The sequence below is a fragment of the Dromiciops gliroides genome, chromosome 1 (assembly GCF_019393635.1).
Source record: "Dromiciops gliroides isolate mDroGli1 chromosome 1, mDroGli1.pri, whole genome shotgun sequence".
NCBI lineage: Eukaryota > Metazoa > Chordata > Mammalia > Microbiotheria > Microbiotheriidae > Dromiciops > Dromiciops gliroides.
The window spans coordinates 635,350,526-635,374,291 of NC_057861.1; positions in this window are offsets into that span (position 1 = coordinate 635,350,526).

Genomic DNA, 23,766 nt, shown 5'->3' on the forward strand with positions numbered 1-23,766 from the left:
GGTGGAAGGTTGTTAATGGTGAGGGAAATGGGAGGTTTCAAGGAGGAGGTGATGTTTGAGTTTGAGATTTGATTGGGTTCTATGGATTTTGATCTGTGTCACCTCTGGTATTGTTTTCAGTATTTTTGCTTATCAATGCCATGCCAGATGGTTTGACAGAATGATAGTTTAAGAAGAAAGAGGAAAATCTTTCTTTTGCACCTTGTACATAGGGAAAGTGTCTGGGCTCAGAGTTACTTGGCTGGGGTAGGTTCATAGCAGATGTTGCCTGTTGTCTTGTCTTCTCTTTTTTGTTTGTTTGTTTGTTTGTTTGTTTTTGGTGAGGCAATTGGGGTTAAGTGACTTGCCCAGGGTCACACAGCCAGTAAGTGTTAAGTGTCTGAGGCCGGATTTGAAATCAGGTCCTCCTGACTCCAGGGCCGGTGCTCTATCCACTGTGCCACCTAGCTGCCCCTATTGTCTTCTCTTAAGCTGGATTTTTGTTACCTTTTACTAGAATTGCAAAGGTTGTCAAATACTAGAAAAGGTTTCTCCCTGTTACCAGGGACTCTATCCTTCTGCCCCCTCGTACTGACATTTTGGTAAGTTGTTTTATCCCCCAGTGATTAAGTTGGTGCAATTCTTTCTGGATATGGCTTTTTCTTTCTGTAGGGAGTTTTGAAGAAGAAGCAGGTTTTTTTTTTCTGGTCAGAAACATTGTGAGCCTTGACTTTTTGGAGCCAAGAAGTCAACCAGTCATTATTGACTCTAAGGAAAGAGTAACAAAGGTCCAGCTGCTAGATTGCACACCTTTTAGTCTGGCTCTGCTGCTGGAACTTACACATCTTGGTCCTATTGTTTAAGATAAGAATTCTTGGTCTCAGGGTAGGAAAAGACCTTGGAGGTTAACCATTCCTGTTTATTTCTTTTTTTTGGGTGGGGGCAATGAGGGTTAAGTGACTTGCCCTGGGTCACACAGCTAGTTAAGTGTCAAGTTTCTGAGGCTGGATTTGAACTCAGGTCCTCCTGAATCCAGGGCCAGTGCATTATCCACTGCACCACCTAGCTGCCCTCGGAGGTTAACCATTCCAACCCATACCTTAATAGAAGTTTCCTTTGGTGCTTCTAACAATTTTATGATAGCACTCCTCTCATTATGACTGCTCATTACTTATCCTGCTATTTAGAGAGGCAGAGATTAGGTCAGGGATAGTGACAGAGAGTGAGGTGCAACACAGCTCTGGGAGCTGTCTACTGAATCTATTCACTTTACTCCATGATGGGCTACCTAAGGCTAGAAGTGGTCAGAGCTTCTTTTCAGGAAGCAGACAGATGAAACTAGGGAAACCCCACATTTACAGATCACTCTGGATCTCTTGGTCCCTGCTCTCATCCCGTGAGTCACAGGTTTAGAGTTTCCCCAGGGTTTCTGCTTCTGTTTCTAATGAGTAGTCCTACTGAAAGTATGATGTTTACACATCTTGTAGACACCCTGCTGTTTACATTCCTTTGCCTGCTCATGAAAGGGGCACAGTTCTGGAAGACTCAATAAACTGAAACTGTGGATATCTTTGATCTGTTGAATCCAGTTTGATCCAATTTCTTTAAGAGCTTCTGGCATTTAGGAGAATGGCAGGCTTGCAGATTCTTTTTTTTTTTTTTTTTTTTAGTGAGGCAATTGGGGTTAAGTGACTTGCCCAGGGTCACACAGCTAGTAAGTGTTAAGTGTCTGAGGCCAGATTTGAACTCAGGTACTCCTGACTCCAGGGCCGGTGCTCTATCCACTGCGCCATCTAGCTGCCCCTTGCAGATTCTTAGTAGATGTTTTTATTGTTTTTGTTCCATCACTTTCTTATTATTTTTTTATTCTGTCTTAAGTGTAAGTAATGTATATGGTAGCCATTCATGGGTACTTGTCCCTGTAGGGAGCCAACACACTTAGGCCATAGCCCTGTGACTAGCGCTTGCCAGAAGGCACTGAGTACAAGAAAAAAGGTGGGTTTTCACCAGTGAGTAGGGCTCTACTTTCTAATTGGGCACCTCTACAAATATATGTATCCATTGAAAACAAATCTGTGATGCCCAACAGATGGAGGTTCTGTCAGCCATACTTAGCCCTTGCTCAGCACTCCCTCTCCATCAGGGCATGCACAAACTCCCAGAGTATGTGACTCCCCATTGAGTGACTATCAATGACACCCAGTGGCTAAACAATAATAACTCATGCTAATAATGAGCTTCAAAATTTATAAGGACCTTTCCTCTTAGTAACTCTATGGGATAAGTAGCATAGGGATAATTATCCCTACTTTACAGATTAGGAAACTGAGACTCAAAAGAAGTGAAATGAGTTGCTCTAGGTCACATATGATATGAAGGATATGAATTCAAACCCAGGGCTCCTGAATTCACATCAAGAGCTCTTTTCACACATTGCTTCCAGGCTCTGCTTGAAGACCTGTAGGGATGCGGAGCTTACAATCTCTGTATTTGGCCCATTCTACTTTTGGACACCTCTAGAAAGTTAGAGTTTTTCCTAATATCAAATTGAAATATGCCCCATTCCAACTTTGAATTCAATTCAGCCATCCTGTTAAACATTTATTAATCATGTACTGTGTTCAAAACACTGTTCTAGGTCTTGGGGATACAAAAGGCAAAAAAACTGGACCATCCCTGCGTGTTAGTGTTTGTTATCTGCAGGGCTAGCTGATCAAGTGCCCCAGGGGGTGTCTAGAACAGCCTATGGATGTGTTGTTGTTTTTTTTAGGTGAAAAAGTCTACTTCTTTGCTACATTAATGTTTGATCTGTAAACTCACTAGGCCCTGAGGCCCCTGGGACGTGTGTCTCATTTTCACTCATAATAGACTTGGAAGATGCAGATATATCCATAAACTATAGTAACTGCTTTCCCTCATCCTTCTCTTTTAAGGGAGGATGAGGCATGGAGAATAGTTATCAGCTATAGGACATGGGGCTGGGGGAGGAGAAACAGGAGAGAATTTTTTTATGGTCACTTCTCTCTTGATCTCTCTTTCTCATGGTTATCTCATTCATTCCTGCCAGCTCTAATATTATCTCTTTACAGCAACTCCAAGAGCTATATATCCAGCCCTAATTTCTCTAGTAAACTCCATTCCCATGCTACTAATGGCCTGCTGGACATCTTCATGTCAACATGTCCTGACAGCCTCTCAAACTCATCATGTCCAAAATAGAACTCATCTCTACTAAATCTGCCCTGTCTCCAAACCTTCCTATTTTTGTTGAGGGCACCACCATCTTTCTAGGGATAGACTCATAATCTCAGAGTAAGAAATCTCTAACTCTTCCTGCTCCCTCCCTCCACCCATTTTCCAAATTAGTTGCCATGTCTTCTTGATTCTTCCTCCACAATATATTTTCTTTTTTTTGTTTTTTTTTTTTGTTTTTAGTGAGGCAATGGGGGTTAAGTGACTTGCCCAGAGTCACACAGCTAGTAAGTGTTAAGTGTCTGAGGTCGGATTTGAACTCAGGTACTCCTGACTCCAGGGCTGGTGTTCTATCCACTGCGCCACCTAGCTGCCCCCTTCCACAATATATTTTACATCTGTCCCCTTGATAAGTATCTGACCCAGGATTCAAACCCACACCTTTCATGACTTTCAACTGGACTCTCCCGATTCTGTCCACTTCAACTCATGCATATAACAACTTGAGACCCTCCTCTCTTCATGGGTGATTTCCTCCCTGATGCCACCATTTTAAGAAGGACCTTTGCCATGTTTCATTTCTTTCTCACCTTGCCTGCTCATTGCCCCGTGTGGGTATCCTTCCTCCCCCCTCACATCTACTTTCTAGCACCCTTATATAGTCTTCTCCAATTACATTGTAAACTCCTTGGGGATATTACCTGAATTGTTTGCTTATATTTGTATTTCTAGAACTCTCTACCTCATTCTCGCTCTCTCTTTCTTTATCTTTCTTTCTTTCTATCATCCATCTATCCATCCATCTATCTGTTTATCTATCTATCTATCTATCTATCTATCTATCTATCTATCTATCTATCTATCTATCTATCTATCTATATCTTTCTATCTTTCTATTGTATAATGTTGTCTCCCAGATATGAATTTCCAAAGCAATGTTTCCTCTGAGCAATGACTGTCAAAATTCTTTTTTGTGCCAGAAGCTGCTAAACCACAGTATCGGAGACCCGGTCTTGAAAAAGGTCGAGAGCTCCCTGAGGCCTAGACTCTTCTCATAGATATTGAGTTGCTTTCCTTTCTCTTTAAAGGTTAGTTTCATTTAATCCAGCTAGACAGTATTTGGGGAAGGCTTTAGGTAGGGCATCTGGTGAGAGCCATGGGCATAGAAGTCTGGGGAGGGAGACATCAGGTTGGAGTCCTGAGGATGTGACTCCCATGTCTATGAATGCTTGCTCATCAAAATCTTCTGAATGTGAATGAGGTTCCTTTGGTGCTTTGGGCTATAAACTTTTTCTCTTTCTTGCACCCTGCCAGCTACCAACACCAGAAGACAGAGTGATAATCTAGATGGAACACTGTGTTTAGAAAATGAGTACCTGAATTAGAGTCTTCATTCTGATACATGCTACCTGAATGGCTTTGAGTAAATCACTTCTCTTTTGGGAAACTTCAGTTTCCTCCTCTGTACAATGAGTGGGTTAGACTAGATGATTTTGAAATTCCCGTCTACTTCTAAATCTATGAATGAAAGATGTTTGGCTGGATCTTTCCCTTAACTCTCTCTCACTGCCCTGCATAGGTTGCTTGGGGCAGCTTCTGGATAGTAAGAGGGAACATAGAATTCTTGAAGAGAAGAAGCAGATGCTGGGCCTCACATGAATCTGGAGAGAAGTCTGAATTTCAATGTGGACATACAGGGAATCACATGCACTGAGGAAGTGGTACCATATGAAGGGACTGAAACTGACAGAGTTACAAAGGGGAAGAATAAATCCATGGACCTTGCCCTTGCTGGTGTAGCAGTGTTGAGAGATCAGTCAAAGGAACCATTTTTACCAAGGAGCAACAAGACACAGTTATAGCAGGAAAGAGAATACCTGCAGATCTGGCCCTTCCTCACACTAGAGAGATTAGCATAACATGTGCATGAAGGAACAACATAGACTGATTCTTTTACTAGTACTGCAGGTCATATATATCATATAAGTCCCAAGGAAAAATGGGAACAACTTGGGAGGAAGATTGCTTGACATTCTCCAAAAAGTTGAGGAATGTTTTTCTGATAATCAAAGGGCTCAAGCATAAGTCCATTCTATTTTTTCCCTTATGGTTGTTGGTTAATTAAAATCTCTTCTATAGTCAATGTATTATTAGCCTGAGTGCTTTTGGGAGAGCAAAATGAGCTATATTTTTGTGGGAGATTGCAGCAAGACAAGCATTCTATTCCTCCCTAATTAATTTTCTATCAAACTCTCTGCAGTGACTATTTCAGACCTTCTCCATGTTCTGCAAGTTTCCCATGGTGCCTCCTACCCCTACCCTTTCAGCTGAGGACCTCATCTCCCTCAAACTTTAATGAAAATAATTGTGACCATTTTCTGAGAGCTTCCTCTTTCCCACCTTCTCTATCTCACATCATTTAGATACCTCCTTTCACTCCAGTTTCAGATAAAGAGGTGGCCTTTCTCTTTTCCAAGGCCATCCCCTTTAAATGTCCTCTTGATCTTGTCCCCATGACTTCTCCAGCAAATTACCCCCATTAGCCCCTTATCTTCAATCTATTCATATATATCTTCTTCCTTCTTTTTTAAAAATTTTTTTATTTTTATGGGCAATGGGGTTAAGTGACTTGCCCAGGGTCGCACAGCTAGTAAGTGTTAAGTATCTGAGGCCGGATTTGAACTCAGGAACTCCTGACTCCAGGGCCGGTGCTCTACCCACTGTGCCACCTAGCTGCTCCAGTGTCAGCTCAGTTTTAAGTTTTAAATTCTACTAAGATTTTTGGGACATCCTGTCTATACCTTAGATAGGCAGGACCCATGGATAATGAGCTAGTCTCAGAACAGAATAGGAAGAAGAGAATGAGTCGCATTCAGGGAATTCTTCAGATCCCAAGCTGCTCTCTGACACAAAACCCTATCTTTTTTAACATCAGTATCCTTCCAATAATAGCATATAGCTGTGAATCATGCAGCACAATGGGCTCTGAAGAATCAAAACTGTGGATGACCCAGAGGGTAGTGAAGAGATGTATGGTGGGTGTAAGTAGGATGCTACACATTACCAAAGATAACTTGTGTGCAAGAAGTGCCATAAAAGACGTCATTGGAGAAATATGTGCTTGGAAAAGGTGGTGGGCTAGCAAGACTGAGGTGTAATCTGAACACTGCAGTGATATTCACAAATTCTAAGAAACAGAGGAATATCTGTAGCACATTGGGTGCCACATAACTCTTCTATGTAGCATTTATGGAAATACATGGACAAGAATTACATGGAAGGTGTGTTTGGGTGCATTGGTGGAGGGAATACCCATGTCAATGAGACTACATATCCATGGTCAGATTGATGATCTAGAATTTATGCTCTTACATGCCTCTTTGGGCACACCAATGGCTCTGGATTTAAAGACAGGTTTAAAGAGAGGAATTTTTATCCAGAGCAACATTATTTTGTGTTCCTTCTCTTGACTGGATAGATGGACCCTAAAAAGATGACACTGGAAAAATTCAGCAGATTCATCATTAAGATGGATTCAATTGACATACCTTTCCACTGCAATCTTTGCCCCCCAAAAGTTCACTAATTAGGAGATAAGTTTAGTAACCACTCCATGATTGTCTATTTTTCTAGCAGTGGAGAAAGTGGATTCTCAGTTTCACCCAGCAGGAATCTCCTCATTTACATGCATCAGAAACAATTTCTGTGAATTTAATTAATCACAGTTTACATGTTAATAACCCTTGAAATATTTTTTATGGGTAAATAATGGATATTCCCTGCTGTGGGGGGAATCCTTTGGTTCCAACATTTAATTATTTTATAATTTATTTTCCGTCAAATGATCAGGGAGTGAAACCTACAGATGTGAATGGGAGAAGAAGGGAAACAGCAGCCACTTATTGATTTATACTAGAAACAGAGTGGGTGTATTCAGTGCTGTTGAACCTAGTGGTTGAGCTGCCTGCAGGATCATTCCTAGTTTCTATGGGCCACGTGCTTTCACAATTGGCTGGCACTAAGCTGGGATGCTTCAGAAACTGTTTCCTGATTTGGGCATTCACTCAGGGGGTCTGCCAGGTGGGATCTACCAGCTCTAAGCAGGAAAGAAAAATGAACCAAAACCCTGGTTCCTGTCCAGAAAACTTCCTCTTATAGTATCTTGAGCTAAGAGGGAACACAGGATACTAGGTTTTAGAGCTCAAAAGGACCTTAGGAATCCTCTTACATAGGAAGAAATAGACACACAGAGATCAAGCAGCTTGCTTGATCACAGTCACACAAGTACCAAGGTCTATATTTGGAATTAGAACCTGGGTCCTCTAATTCTAAAATCACATTTCTGTGATCAAGCTGTTGAGCTCTATCTAGGGACAGGGCTTCTGAAGGGATTCATCATTCAGGGCAGTGGAGAGTCCCTTAGGGTACTGGCTCAGTTATCTTGTGACTCCATAACATGGGACAGGGCAGGGGAGAGGCTGGGGATGACATAATTATACCTTACATTTTTATATCCTATTAAGGTTTTCAAGATATTTTCCATGAATTCTCTCATTTGATCATTACCACAACCACGTGCAGTAGGTATAATTATCCCCAATTTATAGATAAGAAAACTGAGGCTCATGGAAGCAAAGAAACTTTCAGCTAATAAGAAATGAGAGCTCTTAACTTCAAGTCCAACCACTTTCTAAAGCCTTAAAAGGGTCAGAAATGGGCCCATCAGAGCAGAAGCACTGGAGCATTCACACCCATTGAATGGTGACATGGATCAGAAAGCAAAGCAAGTACTGCTTCCAAGAGTGGAGGTGGAAACCACAGTCATGTGCCAAAGGGAATAAAAGAAGTCAAGGAAAGGGGCCCTGAGCTGTGTCAGAACTTTAAAGAAATTCGCTGCTCTCAAGGAGTTGGGAGCATCTGTGGACTTTGAAGCCAGGGCACTACCGAGGTAGCCCTGCCTGTGTGATCTCTCTGATGGGAGTAATGCTGCTTCTTTTCCTAATTCTCATGAATGTGAGGCAGCTGCATTAAGGATGGCATTGATTGAGCAGTAACTTGGATCATCCCCCAAATCCTTGGGGAACAGATTCCAGCGGCATTCTCTCTTCTGCTACCATCAGCCCACCTGGCCCTCTCCTCTCAGACTCAAACCAGAAATGGGAGCTGTCTTTGGTTCTGGTCATCAGAAAGACTGCTCTAGCCATTAAAGGAAAGTGGTTTTTAAAAAAACAACAACAACCCAAATATAAAAATATGAGCACACAGTGGATTATAGAAATACTTAGTTACAGAGTCTCAAGGTCATAGTGACATGAAAGCAGTGGAGTGTGGAGGGGGCACAGCTAACATGCCATTGCTAATAGAAAAACAGTCTCTGGTGGAGAGACAGATTGTCATCTCATTGTTGCATACCACTTCTCTTTGCAGTGTGTGCTCCCTTACTGCCAACTCCCAGCAAAAAAACCCAAGCAAACACACACATACAAAGCAAAGAAAACCACCACCAACAAAACCACCTAACCCTAGTTCCCTAAATCCATGTTCAAAAGAATGGCCACATGAGCATAGCTCCATCAACATTTCTTTTTTTCTTTTTTCTTTTTTTTTTAGTGAGGCAATTGGGGTTAAGTGACTTACCCAGGGTCACACAGCTAGTAAGTGTTAAGTGTCTGAGGCCGAATTTGAACTCAGGTACTCCTGACTCCAGGGCCGGTGCTCTATCCACTGCACCATCTAGCTGCCCCCCCATCAACATTTCTAAACTGACTGAGACATCATCCTGTCCTTTTCCCATGCCAAGAAGACATTTATTTGCTTGTAGTTCTACATACTATATAGTACTAAACACATGTAGTTTCCACTGCCTATCAAAAGAAGAGAAATTTTTTCATAGGGTTCCAAAAGAGAAAAGCTTCAGCAAACCTTGACACTGAATTGCTAACTCCCCTTTAAATTTGAATGAAATTTTTTTGTAATTCTGAACTTGACAAGCAACACCACCAGCATTTCCACATACACAGAAGACCAGAAAAAGAGAATTATTCATGAAGCCACAAATCTATTGTACACAGCTTAAATTAAAAAAAAAAGAATATAATAAATTCAGTGAATTAGTTTCAAAGCTATCCTGCTTGTCTGTGTCTTCTTCTGAATCTCCTCTTGTTCCCCTTTGTGCATTTAAGTTATTTTGGAGGCATTTTTTGTTTTGATATTACCTGCATTTCCAACAGTATCCCTTCCCTACCCCTTCTCAGAAAAATAAGATTTATAAAGAAGAATAAAAAAGGAAGAAAGGGGAAAAGTCCCACAAAGTAACCAACAATTTAAAAAGTTTGGTATTATTTGCAGTTTTCTATGCCCATGGTCTCCCACCTTTGCAAAATAATGGGGATAAGCCAAGACTAAATTTCAGTTGGTTCTCAGGTCAGCACTCTCACCTAGACCTATACCATATATTAGCATAGGAAATATCCTCTTTAGCTAGCCGCAAACACTTATGGGAGTCATAGGGAATATCCATGATGGAGACAAAGAAGGAAGAGATGATAGAAAAAGAAGGGACTGAGACTGGATGTGACTTACTATTGCACTGATTCTTTGGCATTGGGGTGTGTGTGTGTGTGTGTGTGTGTGTGTGTGTGTGTGTGTGTGGCATCCTCTAGAACTGAAAGGATGTCTAGTTTGGCTTTGAAAACGATGGTACTACTAATAATAACAATAATGATAACCCATCCCTGGGTTTGGTATTTCCAGTCATAGCCCCATTTTGTCCACTGATATAAGACTGGAGATTTTTGGTGATGATAAGAAAAAATACATGGTATTCATTTACTTACTGATATAGTTCAGAGATTGAAGAGGGTTAGGGACTGCTATTCTAGGTGATAAAGATATTGTGTAGGGAAACCTGGTGGCACAGTGGATAGAATTCTGGGCCTAGACTAAGAAAGACTCATCTTCCTGATTTTAAATCTGGCCTCAGACACTTACTAGCTATGTGAACGTGGGTAAGTCACTTAACTCTATTTGTTCCTTTTACTTGCTTTTTCAGAGGATCAACCTTTTTCTCCAAAGGTGACTGATCTGAACCATCAGCAATTTGGCAGACCTTTGAGAGGTGTTAGTTACTAAGGCAATCTAATCTCCCCATGTTTGTCACTACCTTTGGCACTACTTTTCATCTTCCACTTTCTCTTCTTCCTCCTTCCCTCCTGTTTTTCCTTCTCCTCATAGTCCACATTTACCCTCTCTACTTCTTTGGTAGCAATTCATTCTTCAAATTCTTGCTCTCTTGCTTTCCAGCCCACCACTCTACTGACACTGATTCCCACAAAGACCAATCACCTCTTAATCTCAAGGACATTTTCTTAGTCCTTATCCTTCTTGACCTTTCTATTCTATTTGACAACATTGACCATTCCTTACTCCTTGATCTTTGCTCATCTTTTAGGCTTCACGTTTGAACCTTCCCTGGTTCACCATCTTCACTAAGCCTGGGCATCACCCAAGGCTCTGTCCTTAGGACTTGTTCTCATGCTACACTCTCCCTTAGTCAGTGATGATGCAATCTATAGAGGGCTGGACTTGGAGCTAGAAAAACCTAAGATCAAATCTTGTCTCAGACTTCTTGGCTATGAGATGCTGGGAAAGTCATTTAACTTCTTTGTATCCCAGTTTCCTCTTCTGTAAATTGGGGATAATAACAGCAACCACGTCACAGGGTTGTTGTGAGGATAAAATGAGATAACATGTCTAAAATGCTTTTCAAACTTAAAGCACTATATAAATGCCAGTGATTATTAAAATGGGTACAATTGTCCCTTCTGCAGATGGCCACAAAATCTACAGATAGAGCTTTAATATCTCCTACTTCTGCTTTTTTCACTGCCTGTTGAAGGTCTCTGCATGATGCCCCTCAGGTACCACTTACTAAACCTGTCAAAAACTGAGCTCACTAAATTCCTCCCAGCCTAAACACACTTCTCCTTTACAGTTTATTATTTCTACTGATGGAAACACCCTAATGTTGCAGTCACTCAGATTAAATATCTCAGAGTAAGCTTTAACTCTTTCCCATTTTTTTACATCTTTCCCGTAAGTCAATTGCCAAGTCCTCCTATACATTTACCAAATATATTTTTTGTATCTATCCTCTCCTATCCATTCAAAGTGCCACCACCCTGGTCCATGTTCTCATCCCATCTGTAATGGATTATTCTAAAAGCCTTTTAAATGGTCTTTCTGCTTTCATCCATGGCCTTCTCTCATCCATTCTTCATGTGCTTTCAAAATAATCTTCTTAATGCACAGGTCTTGACCATATCTTTCCCAAACTCAAAAACTTTTATTGGCACTCTGTTGCTCAAAGGACATGATACAAATGCCTTAGCCCAGCATTTAAGGACCCTTTTGATCTGAGAAAAATAGTAATAATGATGACGATAATTTTTATTACTGTTTGGCTTCAATCTACCTACCTTTATGGCTTTTCATGTTGCTTCCCCGTAACCTACTCTGTGTTCCAGTCAAGATGGATTACAAACTGTATTTCCCAGTCTTTCTCTGTTCTCTTTCACCTCCAGGAATTTGTACAGATCATTCTTCCATGCCTGGAACACATTTTCTGCTAATTGTAGCTTGTTAAAATCCTTCAGGGTAGAGCTTAGCCGTCACCTTTACCACTAAATTTTCCTCATTAACCCCACCTAAAAGTGTTTTCTCCTCTTTCATTTCTCTTAGACTGCTTTGCCTGGAATCTCTCCTTTGCTCTAATCACACTAATCTGTGTATATTGGTAGCTCCCCCTACCCCAGTAGATTATAAATTCTTTCATATCTGTATCCTCTGTGCCTAGGATACAACTTAATAAATGTTTGTTGAATTGAATTGAATTCTATGCCTTCTTTTCTGATTCTCCTTTTTTCTAATATTTTTCCTTTCCCTCCATCTTTTCTATGTCCTCCTTCTCTCCTCCATCCTCTTCCCTTCTGCTCTCCTTATTTTTTTGCTCCTCCTCCCTCTTTCTGATCAAACAGCTTTGCTATGTGCCCATTCAGTTCTGGGGCCATATTCTCTTTGGAGAAGCTTCCCAATTATTTGTAAGCCCCAGTTGCCCCTTCTGGAAATTCTGAGGAAGAGTACAGGATCACCTTCTCATTGGTTTCCATAGCACTCGAGACCAAGATAAATAGCTAATGTGGAGACTGATTTTCCCTATGAACAACTGGAGGTGATGGAGGTTGCACTCAATGAATAAATGATTACCTAAAAGAGACTTCATCAGTGCCTTCTTTCAGTAGTTAGATATCCCTCCTCTTGGGTACCTTTGAGGACCCTGTTTGTTCTAATCCTAGGCAGAGGTCTTCTCATATCAGACACTGTCATATATGGAACTGGATTAATAAACCGTGATTCAAGTATGAGTGGATTGGCATCAGAGAAGACATTCTTTTGGCGGGGAGAGAGAGACAGACAGACACACACACACAGACACAGAGAGACAGATAGAAAGATAGAGACACACAGAGAGAGACAAAGAGAGACAGAAAGAGACAAAGAGACAGAGATGGGGGAGAGACAGAGAGAAAAGAGAAGAGAGGGGGAGGGGGAGAGAGAAACAGACAGAGACATAGAGACAGAGACAAAGAGATAGAAACACAGAGAGAGACAAAGACAGACAAAGAGACAGAGACAGACAGAGAGACAGAGAAGAGAGGGGAAGAGACAGAGGGAGGGGGAGAGACGGAGAGAGAAGAGAGGGGGACAGAGGGAGGGGGGAGACAGAGAGACTAGAGACAGAGAGAGAGAAGAGAGGGAGGGAGGGAAGGAGGGGGAGAGAGAGAGAGAGAGAGAGAGAGAGAGAGAGAGAGAGAGAGAGAGAGAGAGAGAGAGCTCTTTTCCAGAGGCTCTCTTTCCTTTCTCTCTATCCTCCTCCCTGGAAAGAGAATCCTCCACCACCCTCCTCTCCCTGTCTGCCCCATGATGTGCCACTCTATGTACCACAGCCGCCTTTGGGAAATTGTGCCAATGTCAGTCAGCCTGTAATTATTGTAAATGCCTGGAGAGAATGGTATTGTTCCCAATTTATGTTTTTGCTTCCTCTCCTGTCTTCTGTGTTTTCCCTTTTATTTAATGCTGTGTTCAATGTTGTAATTACTTTTTTAATCTGTAACGTCTGTGTCTGGAGTGCGTGGCTCCCCACCGCCTCCAGGGCTCGCATTGTAAACAAGTCCTGGCATCTCTGATGTGAGGCTCGAGCTGAAATATCGCCCTAAATAAATAAAAGGCAAATTAGATATTGGAAAATAACTTTAAATTACATTTGAATTCTTGGGGAATTACATCTTACATCTGCATTAGGAGCAAATGAGTTCATCATGAATAATATTGCTGAAGTGAAATCCAGAAGAAGAAATAAATATTTCCCAGCAGCTTTGAACAGTCGAATAAGAGAAGATACTTCCCCAGTAAATAAGAAGTAAATGTAGCAGTCTCCCTGAGAGGCTCCTGATCCAGAGAAAAAGGAGTAAATATGAACAAACTTGAGATAAACCCAACTAGGCCCCCTAGGAAGCTGGAGACTCCCAGAAGGGAATAATTCATCAGACAGTTTCTGGCCTAGCCTTCTTGCTCACTTCTTCCGAGGCCCCGGGCTGTTCATATTAGTCTATCCATTGGCTTTTTTGAAGAAGAGCACCCAAGGAGGGGGCAGTGAGGGGTAAGAAAAAAGTCCTGGTTCTGAAGGAGATGCAAAATCGACTGGACTCTCTGCTAGAAGGGCTGGGTGGGAGTCTTAATTCTGCCATTAGCAAAAGATTGACTCCCCCTCTCTGGATCCTAATTTCCCAAGGGCATTGAACTAGATGGCCTCCACCACCCTTCAATTGATATTTGATATTCTAAGGCCCTTCCAAACTCTGAGATGCTGACGGGATTTTGTTTCTATGAGGTTGCCCTTTCTTGCTGTTAGGACCAGGGAGGGCTTCCATTAACTCACCCAATGCCGGAGGCTGTGAATCACAGGAATGGGATGCAGACATTATCAAGGAAAGCTGGAGGGCAAAGGTTCAGGTGTATAACCCCAGTCCTCCCGAAGTTTGGCCAATCCAGTCTCCAAAGCCATTGCCATCCTAAATGAGAGGCAGGAGGGCTGCTGGTGAGCAGACAGACAGACGGACAAAGCGGGACATTCAACTTCCTGGCAGAGGTCAGAGAAGGCCCTAGAGACTTGAAAGAACAGCCTGGCAGGAAGCCTCTTAGACAGCCGAGCTGATTTATGCCTGTGTTGCTATTATTTTTTCCCCAACAAAGAAACAAAAAGCGAAAAAAAATATCTTCAAGGACAACAAAGAGAAACAGGATCAAAAATCTGAAAGGAAAGACCAGAGAAAAGCCCATAGGTCTTATGAAGAGGAGAGAAAGAAATGGTCCAAACAGATTCTGGGGAGCAATGTCACCAGAGTCACATTCAGGCTGGCTTGCTGGTGAATGGGGGTGGGGTGGGCAGAGGAAAGGGCAAACTCATAGCAAGTCGGGAACAACATGTTTAAATTGGACTGTTCCCCAGTTCCTTCATTGTTTTCTAGAGCGGTAGCTGTCCTGTCTCACAGACTCTCAGTCAGCTTTGAGGCACGGGCCTAGAACTTCCCCATGTGGAATGGCCCATGATGGCAAAGTGAAGCCTGTTGGTGTAGGGCAGCAAACCTAGTGGCATTACATTTAATGCTAGCAGTATTATCAAGAGCCACCAGTCTACTCCAGATGCCGCAAGCCAAGGCCACGTGCCACAGATGGCAATTGTCCCACATAGGTGGCATCAGAAGGAGTTTGCTAACTCACAATACACTAGAGCTTAAAGAAACCTTAGAATATAGAGGATTAGCACTAGAAAGGAACTTACCACATAAAACATAGAACAGGAAAGCAGAAAAGGACCATAAAATGTCAAAGCTTAAAGGATATTAGGATGTATACATAGGATGTCAGAGCTAGAATGTTGGACGTGAGAATATGATTGCTGAAAGGGACATTAGCATGTATAGCATAGACTATCAGAGCTATTTTGGATCTGAGAGCACTATTAAAGCTGGATTGGCATTAGAATAGAGAACACAGACTATTAGAGGTGGAAGGGAGCTTCAAAGACAATCCAGTCCAATTCTCTCATTTGATAAATATGAACTTGAGGCCTCATGAGATTCTAGGGAGAATAAATCCACCGACATTGTGACATGATAAAAGAGTGATGTGGGGAGGTGGGTGTCAGTCAGGAGGCAGACATTGTTTTGCTCAGCTCAATCTTCATTTGCTTTGGGAGAAGGCCCTTTTGGGGAGCACTCCCTGGCCATAGGAGAGAAAACCCCTAAGTTACTATAGTCTCACATTCTTCTCTGGAAGGCAGCCTTCAACCTATATATCAATCCATTAATAAACAGATATTTATAAATAGATGTTATGGGTTCATCTCAGGGAGGGGATACAAAACAGTATAAACCTTGAGAAGCAGCCTAATAATAGTGCATAGGGTTAGACGTGCACTCAGTGGACCTGGGCTTAAATCTAGACATATTTATGAGCTGTATTACCTTGGGCAAGTCACTTTACCTCCTCTGAGACTCAGTTTCCTCATATGTAAAATGTGGATAATACTATTTACATTTTCTACTTTACAATTTTTTAGGGAAAGTGCACTATAAGCCTTAAAGCATCATAGACATATGAGTCACTCTTATGGATTCTGTCTTTAAGAATCTTGTTGTTACTTGGATTACTTGTACCTATAAAAAGAGATATAGCAGGGCAGCTAGGTGGCACAGTGGATAAAAGCACTGGCCTTGGATTCAGGAGGACCTGAGTTCAAATCCAGCCTCAGACACTTGACACTTAACTAGCTGTGTGATCCTGGGTAAGTCACTTAACCCAAATTGCCCTGACCAAAAAAAAAAAAGAGAGAGAGATATAGCAATGTGAATACAGGAATACTTTGTGCAACTCTTCGTAAGTGACCAATGTGGGAGTTTTTACTGTTCATGTGTGTTACACATGACTACATATGTGCACATATGACCATGCATATTTATTATAGGAATTTTGGTTTTATTCCATTTTTTGTAGTCTGTACATGGTGGTAGTGGAAAGTAGGAGGAAGAGAAAATAAATACTTGTTAATTGAAAAATATTTCCCAACCAACACCAACAACCACCCAAACCAAAGGTAATCTCAGTCAACACTTTCAAAATGACATGATTAATATATAATAAATCTCTTCCTATTGTAAAATCATGAAACCATGCTGAAATGTCACCTGCCTCATTACCCATTTATAACAATTACATTGCTCCTATGGAAATAATCATACCTGGTAACACTGTTTTCCCTAATATCATGATTCCACAGGGCCAACAGTATTTTGGATATGGGTGTGCCCAAGTGTATTGTATGCTCAATGAGTGATATAGACAATTAATACAGTGATATAGACAGTTAATCTGAATTTAGAGGAAGGACTTCTTGCCCAGTATAGGACTTCTGATTGTTTGGAGCTAGGTTGGGAATGGAGTAGAAAAGGCGAAGAGAGGTGATTTCCTTTACTGGTCAGCGCTGATTATGACTGACCACTCTGAGCCTTGCTGAGAGCTGTGTGTATGAGGAGCATGGGATGAAGAATAATTGGCCTCACTTAGGCAAAGTGAGTTGTCATAAGCTGTTCTACTGGTGAGCTTGGTTGAAAAACTGGACTTCACACAAAGCCATCAATGTTCTCTACATATGGATTCCATGTACTACTTTGTGTTGCCTCTCTATGCACTTAATACTGACTATAGCTGCTAATATTTATCTGGGTTTGAATTTTATACCCTACTAGTTTGTAAATGCCATGAAAGTAGGAATAGTTTCTTATCTAAAATATATATTCTACAAATGTTCAGAACAGTGCTTTGCACGTAGTCAGAATTTAATTCAATCTAGTTCAATAACTGTATCAAGCACCTACTATGTGTAAAGACCCCCCCCCCAAAAAAAAACCCAAAGGACCATTCCCACCCAAACAACCAGTCTATTCATTGAATATCTTAATCATACAGCAAGAATGTATCAAGCACCTATGTTGTGTGAGGCATTGTGTCAGGTGTTCAAAGACAAAAATAAAGTCTCTGTTCTCAAGAAGCTTCCATTCTATCTGGGAAAACAACATGTACATATATAAGATATTAGCAGTTGGGGGAATAAGTAAAGGACTTATGTAGAAGGTGGCGCGTAAGTTGAGTTTTGAGAGAAGCTAGGGAGTCTAAGAGGCAGAGGCGAAGAGGGAAGGCGTTTTAGTTATGAGGTAGAGTGTAGGCAAAGGAATGAAAGGGAGAGATAAGAGTATCATGTATGAGGGGCAGTAAGGAGGTCAATTTGACTGAATCACAGAGACTATGAAGGGAGTAATGTACGTTGTCTAGAAAGGTAGGTTGGAATCAGGTTGTGGAGGGCTTTGAACACCGAATGGAGGAATTTGTCCTTGAACATAGAGAACTAGGAAGCCGCTGGAGTTTACTGATTAGGAGAGTGACAAGGTCAGATCTGTGCTTTAGGAAAGTGATTTTAGGAGTTGTGTGGAGTATGCATTACAGTGGAGAGAAGTTTGAGGAAGGAATAGTTAAGAGGCTCTTACTCTAATCCAAATAGAGGTGATGAGTTCTGAACTAAGGTGGTTGGCTGTGTGAATAAAGAGAAGAGTAGAAATATGAGAAGTGGAGAAATAGGATTGGCAAAGCTTGACAATTGATTGGTGTGAGGGATAAATGATGCTGCTGAGGTTGTGAACCTGAGTGATACCTCTAAGAGAGTTAGATGAGTTCAGAAAAGGACCAGATTTGTGGGATAATAATGAGTTTTGTTTTGAATATGTTGAGTTTGAGATGCCTAAGGGACATCTGGTTTGAAATGTTCAATTGGGAATTGCTGATGTGGGACTAGAGTTCAGGAGAGAGACTTAGACAGGATATACAGTTCTGAGAGTCATCTGCAAAGAAATGATCATTAAACCCAAGGGAGCTGAGGGGGCCATTGAGAGGGTATATATAGAGAAGACAAAAGGGTCCAGAACAGAGCCTTGGGGTATACTTCAAAGTCAATTCAATGAACGTTTATCAAAAATGTGCTACATGCCAGGCAATGTCTTCAGCCCTGATAGTAGGGAAGTGTATAGAAGATGATCCAGCAAAAAAGACCAAGAAGGAAGAGAGCCTAGAGAGAGCAGGAAAGGAGAGAATCCAGAAGGAGAAGGTAGACACTAGTGCCAGATGCTTCAGGAGGTTAAGAATTAGGGTGAATTCTTAGAAAAGGCCATCAGATAGAGCAATCAAGAGATCATCAGTAACGTTGCAGAGAGCAGTTTCAGTTGAGTAATAACATTGCAAGTCTCAAATGGCAAAGGTTTGAGAAATGAGTTAGAGGAAAGGACTCTCAACATATCTACATTTTACTAGGGAGAAACATAGATAAGCAAATATAAGCAATTTACCAAGTTATACAAAGTAATTTCGAGCTGAAAAAACACTGACAAAAAGTTATGACCAATCCAGCCATTACCAAACACTAATGTTTGTTAAATGAACAGTCTGAAACAATAGGATTATTTTATAAAAATCCAATGGGAATTCCTAGACTCCTGAGACACCATTCAGACCATCCCTCTGCTTCCTCGATCATAGCTCATTGGAATTGAAGAACACTTTAGAGATCTTTAAATCTAGCCCTCTTCATTTTATGGGAAACTAAATAGCATGAAGGCCAGGGTGCTGGAGTGGAAGTCAGGAACTCCTGTTTTCTCAGATATAAACTGTGTGACTTTGGGTCTTAATCTCTTTGGTCTCAGTTTCCTTATCTGAAAAATGGAGCTAATAACAGTGCCCATCTCACAGGGTTGTTGTGAAGAACAAATGAGAGAAATTGTATAAAGGAGTCTGTCAACTTTAACGCACCACATAATTTTAATTATTTTTTTATAGACCAGGAAACTTAGGAAGGTGGAGTGACTTGAACAGTTAGTTGGTGGCAGGTCAGAAGTATACAGATAACAGTATACAGATAACAAGCATGTCATTCCTCATAATCTCATTGAATGTTAGCCCTGAAAAGGACTGTAGGTCACAGAATACAGAATATCCAAAATAGAAGGAAATATAGAGGAAGGAAGGGGACTCAATCCAGTCCCTTTATTTTGTAGATGAGAAACTTGAAACCCGGAGAGGGAAATGATTTTCCCCAAAATTTCTCAGCAAGGTAGTAGCAGAATGGGAAAATATAGCTCATCCACAGTTTAAGACTTGGCATTGGGAAGCTATTTTCCTGTCTCAGTAGAAGGTCCTCTCTTTACTTCAAAGTGATTAAGAGCAAAAGAGTCCTTGACTCCTTCCCTTTGAGTTTCATGGTATACGTCTAGATCTATGCTTGTCTGTTTCTGTGTTTCACTTAATTTGTTAGAGGGATTTTGTGTGTCTTTTATTTCTACCCAGAAATTAATGAGATTATACTGTGAACAATTAATCCTTCCTTGGAGACAACCCATAGGCACATGTTCTCCAAATTTGCTTTGGGCATAATGTCAAGAAATGGGATATCCCTTCCCTTTCCTTTTCCCAGACTTCATAATGCTCCCCCCGCCATATACATACACATGGAAACTTGATGTATGCTATTGTGGCTTAATGGGACTATGGGAAAAGATGGCAAGAGTCCTTGGAACGTCATAAGATATCTGGCCTCTGTCTGTTGGCCTTCTCTTGGATGATACTTTCATGCATGATCTTTCCCCTTATCTTTGTCCCCATTATTGCTGTAATACCCTTCTCTCTGCCCACCGTATTTTATTCCTAGTCTGCCAAACTCTATCTTTCCTTCCAAGGTGACTTCTAAACTCACCTCCTCTCTAAAGCCTTTACCACTGAGTGGAGGGTGAGCCCTGACCTCCTAACTCTGCCCATGGTCAGTAATAAGCATAATAATAGCTCATAATGATTTATTGGTTTATAATTTATAAACTACTTTCCTCACAAAGGTCAGTGAGGTAGGTAGTGTAAGTGGTATCATTGCCACTTTACAAGTCAGGAAACTGAGGCTGAGAGAGGTAAAGTAACTTGCCCAAGGTCACATACTTATTAAGTGTCCAAGCTGATACTATTGGAATCATAGACAATTAAAGTTGTAGAGGACTTTAGCTGCCTTCTAGTACATTCTCCTTCCCAGCAAGTGAATATTGCCTATAACATCCTTGACAGGTGGCCAATCAGCCTGCTTGAACATTTCAACCTTTTGTCTTTGGACAGTTGTAGTCACACATCTTTCCTTATATCAAACAGGGCACTGGAGGAAGCCCTGGATGCAGTCAGAAGGCCTGGGATTGACCTTGGTTCTTGTACATATGGATGACTTTATAGCACTCATTTTTTTTCTCTTGGGTTTCAGTTTCCTGACCAATAAGATGAGGAGTTTGGACTAGATTGGAGGAGTCAAACATGGCCCATGGGTCACATGGGCTCATGGTACTTCTGAGTGTGGCCCGAGCCAGATTAAAATGTAACTGGGAAATAGTTAACAAAATAAATGAAAATACAACAAAACATAGATAATATTAAAATTGAAAACTAAGCCAGTGTGTGACCCACAGGGATCCTTATGTGTGGTTTGGTGGCCCCCATTTCTATTTGAATTCGACACTACTTGATGATATTTTCCAAGACCCTTTCTAAACCTAATAGTCTGTGAGTCCAAATCAACCTCTTTGTATCTTTCCCTATTAGTCCAAGACCTGTCCTGGAACTACACTAAATCAATCTAATTTCAGGTCTTCTGATGCCAGGGCTAATGTATTTTCTGGACCATGATTTCCACATACTTCTGTCCAGTGATTCTTTAGCTGTTCATTGTCATCACTTGCTGTAACCACTGACATTATGAGTTCTCTAATGTTTATAAAATACATGGCATGTATTATATCCTTAGAGCTTCACAACAGTCCCCAAAGGTAGACAATAGAGGCATTAAATCTCATTTTACATATTAGGAAACTGAGGCCTAAAGAGGTTAAGAAACTTGCCCATGATCACACAGATAGTAAATACTTATTGCAATGCCCTATGAAGAATGGTTTCACAACAAATACTTGTTGAATTGGATTAAATAGGAAGTGTCAGAGGCAAGATTTGAACCCTGGCCTTCCTCTTTCTTTTCTTTTCTCTTTCTTTCTTTCTTCCTTCCTTCCTTCCTTCCTTCCTTCCTTCCTTCCTTCCTTCCTTCCTTCCTTCCTTCCTTCCTTCCTTCCTTCCTTCCTTTCTTTCTTTCTTTCTTTCTTTCTTTTTTGTGGGGCAATGAGGGTTAAGTGACTTGCCCAGGGTCACCAGCTAGTAAGTGTCAAGTGTCTGAGGCCAAATTTGAACTCAGGTCCTCATGAATCCAGGGCCAGTGCTTTATCCACTGCGCCACCTAGCTGCCCCTGGCTTCCCTCTTTCTAAGGTTAATATTCTAGACTCTATGTCAACTGCCTTCACTCACTCAGCATATATTCACAAACACCTGCTATATGCTGGACTATGGTCTGGGCATTGGGATACAAAGAGGTAAAAGGCACATTGAGGAACAAATATGTACATGATAAAACAGCTGTGATACCTTGTGAAAAGGGGAAAAAAATGAAAAAACTTCATTTTTCCACACTGGCCCTCTCTTTTCTCTTCTGTAAAACGAAGGAATTGGACCAGATGATCTCTAAGGTCCTTTCCAGACCAAAGATCCTGTCTTTAAAGGTCAAATAGTAATAACAGATGGTTTATGATAAATGCCAGGTGAAGGGTACAGTATTGAGAGTGAATGCTATTAAGAATTCAGAAGAGGGAATATTCAGTGATAGCTGCTGGAGTTGCCAATGAAAATTTCACAAAGGAGCTGGGACTTAGGTTCATTGTAGGATTCAATTAAATGAGGGAAATTAAGGGCACCAGGGAGGAGAAATGGCTTGAGCTAAAGTGCAGAGGCAGGAATGACTATGATAAGATTGAGAGATGATAGTAAGAGCAGTTAGGTGATGCTATGGATAGAGCCCTGGGCCTGGAGTCAGGAAGACTCATTTTCCTGAGTTCAAATCTGACCTCAGACACTTACTAGCTAAGTGACCCTGGGCAAGTCACTTAACCCTGTTTACCACAGTTTCATCATCTGTAAAATGAGCTGGATAAAGAAATGGCAAATCACTCCAGTATCTCTGTCAAGAAAAGTGGGGCATGGCCAAGATGACTGAACAGCAACAGCAGCAACAATGATGGAGACCAACCTAGCAGTGGTCTAGAGTTCATGAAAAGGAGATGTGGGAGACAAAGCTCAAAAAATAGACAGGAAACAGATTGAAGCAGGCTTTGAACATTAGTCTAAGGACTTTAGGGGAGGTTTTTCAGGATTTTGAGCAGAGTGGTGGTTTTGTATAAGAACTCACATTTGTATATTTTAAGTTTATAAATACTGAGGTCAGGGGCAGCTAGGTGGTGCAGTGGATAAAGCACCGGCCCTGGATTCAGGAGGACCTGAGTTCAAATCTGGCCTCAGACACTTGACACTTACTAGCTGTGTGATCCTGGGCAAGTCACTTAACCCCTATTGCCCTGCAAAATAAATAAATAAATAAACAAACAAACAAACAAATAAATAAATAAATACTGAGGTCAGTAAAGGGCTTTTCTCTCCATTACCTTGAAAGGTACCTAGTGTGAGTAGCTCAGAGAGGTTAACTTCATGCCCTAAGTCACATTGCTAGTGTGTGTTAGAGCCAGTATTGGAATCTAGGTCTCTTGACTCTGTAATGATTGGAATGAAACCACATGCTGGAGAGCTACTGTAGGAAAGCTCCACCATGAGGAGAAGGTGTCTGAGGGTAAGCCATATGGTCAAGGTCCTTGGTGTCAGGAAGTGACATTTGCTTGTGGGTACTGTCTATCAAGGCTACCAGCCAATCAACTTGAGAAGCCTCCCATTTCTGAGAGGAGGACACAAAGTAGGAAGTGGACGCTGGCAGAGGGCTTTTTTCTCTTTTGGTTCCGGACCTCACCATGGTGGGTCAGATGATGGGGTCTTTTAGAAATAGTTAGATTTTTACCTTTCTCTCTGATCCTAATGCTCTTTAATAAATACTTAAACATTTAAATATTCTTTCTAAAGCTTATAATTTATTGGTGACCACTCATTAGATTTTAGATAGTATAGCTAGAATTTTAGCCCCTTACAACTCCCATAACCCATACTCTTTCCATTAACCCACACTACCTTTTTACAAAGTGGTATTTTAGGAAGATAATTCCGTTAGCATTTGTCAGAGGTGTTGGAGGGGGGAAAACTGGAGTTAGGAGACTATGTGGGTCTGAACAAAGGTAGCAGCGTTAGGAGTGAAAGGGGAAGATGCTATGAAAGAGATGTTATGAAGAAAGGACTGACCAGACTTGGCAATAAGATGTAGGTGAAGGACAGGAGGTGTTAAAGATGATTTTAAGCCTATACATCTGCAAGTTGAGGAGACTGATGATGGCATCAGAAATGGTAGAGTCAGGAAAGCGAACTGATTC